The sequence below is a fragment of the Primulina huaijiensis genome, chromosome 8 (genome assembly GCF_012295235.1).
Source record: "Primulina huaijiensis isolate GDHJ02 chromosome 8, ASM1229523v2, whole genome shotgun sequence".
Classification (NCBI taxonomy): domain Eukaryota; kingdom Viridiplantae; phylum Streptophyta; class Magnoliopsida; order Lamiales; family Gesneriaceae; genus Primulina; species Primulina huaijiensis.
In genome coordinates this window covers 21,262,909-21,263,935 of record NC_133313.1, presented here as the reverse complement: position 1 = coordinate 21,263,935, position 1,027 = coordinate 21,262,909, and positions in this window count along the sequence as shown.

The window sequence follows — 1,027 nt, the reverse complement described above, 5'->3', positions numbered from 1 at the left end:
TTGATAGGCTCATAATAGTTGTATTTTATTGTTGTCATATCTCTCATTGTTACCACTTCCAACGTGCTTAATTGACACATTTTTGTGTGATTTTATTGTAGGTGGAAGTTTTCTGCTCTTGCGATAAATCTGGGCTAAAAAGGATGATTTTATATCACAATTAAAGTTGCCGATTTGATCTTAGTGTAAGACGTAGAGCAGAAAAATTCAGAAGATGTTTTTGGATAAGGCGTGACCACGCCTTATGACTACTCATCGGCTGCCTAGTGAGAGTTGAGGAATATTCATATCAAGGAATAAATAGAAGATAGAGTTTTTTCCATAACAAAACTCTATATTCTTAGTAGGATATTTTCTAATATCTTTTATTTTTTAGTAATTAGGTTTAAATTTAGATATTTGGGCTTTTATACCTTTTTGGACCCAAAAATGAAAACAATTCCTTTCTTCCCTACACTACAAAAACGTTCAACAAGGCAGCAGAGAAAAAAATTATCAAACCAATCACCACTCTACAACTCAAGAAGAGAGAAGAAGAAAAGGGCTCAAGAATTTCTCACCTCCTTTCCACACCTTTAGGCTAAGTTTTATTTTTGATTCAAGGGATATTGTTACTATTTCGATTTATCACTGTGAGGCTTTTTGCACTTTAATTTAATATTCGTGTTTTGTTCAAGTATTTGTTGATTTATGATTTATTTATATGAAAGTTGTATATCGATTAATCTGACAATTTAATTTGATATATAATTTTCTACTGCTAACCATGAATTCAGTGATCCGTAATTGTCATGAACGATTGGTACATGAGTAGCGATAGATTAGGTGTGTTGTGCTATAATAATATATTTAATCTAAATAAATCAACGAAACTCGATCTATCAATTGCAGCTATCTCGATTGTTAGATTTAGGATTAACTGTTTTCACAAAACGAAAATGCTATTTTTAATTAATATGGAACGCTATCGTGCCCAGTTAATTATTAATAAGTTTTGACTGGATGCTGGGTTTGGTCAATTAAATTA